Genomic DNA, 887 nt, shown 5'->3' on the forward strand with positions numbered 1-887 from the left:
TAAAAATCTCTGGTTTCCCCCACCACCCCAGGGATGAACAACAGAAAAGTGGGTGAAGCGAGAGCGCGGACGATGTAAGATCTGAAAATAATAATCATTTATCAAGGGTTCATGAGGGTGGGAGGATGGGCCAGGGAGGGGAGGGAGGGGGCTGATACCAAGGGCTCAAGTAGAAAGAAAATAATTAGAAAATTATGAAGGCAACATATGTACAAAAGTGCTTGACACAATGGATGGATGGATGGATAGTGATAAGACTTGTAAGAGCCCCTAGTGGTCAAAAAATAAATAAATAATCTTCTAAGAGTCTATGGTCTTGGAAACCTACACGAGCAGTTCTTCGTTGCTGTTGTTGAGAGCGGTTCTCCTCTATCCTACAGGGTTGCGACGAGTCAGAATTGACCCCACAGCAGTGAGTGTCTTTGTTTGCAGAGTGTGCATGTGCATAATTGTATGTGCACACACACAATAGCTCAAACAAATCTATGTGTGTCAACATTGTTCATGGGAAAACCCTATTAGCTTTTTATTCCTTTTCTTCCCCTACAAAATATTTCTCTCTGGGGTGGTAAGAATTCTTTTTTTTTTTTTGCTGGATCATATCATATTTTTATTTCCAACTTTTTAAGGAGTGCTATACTGTTTTCCACAGTTGCACTATCTTTTTTAATCACTTTATTGGGGACTCATACAACTCTTATCACAATCCATACATCCATCAATTGTGTAAAGTACATTTGTACATTCTTTGCCCTCATCATTCTCAAAACATTTGCTCTCCACCCAAGCCCCTGGGATCAGCTCCTCATTTTTCCCTCCCTCCCTGCTCCCCACTCCTTCATGAACCCTTGATAATTTATAAATTATTATTATTTTGTCATATCTTA

This window comes from Echinops telfairi, unplaced genomic scaffold, assembly GCF_000313985.2.
Source record: "Echinops telfairi isolate 266 unplaced genomic scaffold, ASM31398v2 ScPeMD7_3533;HRSCAF=4204_1, whole genome shotgun sequence".
NCBI classification, from domain to species: Eukaryota; Metazoa; Chordata; class Mammalia; order Afrosoricida; family Tenrecidae; genus Echinops; species Echinops telfairi.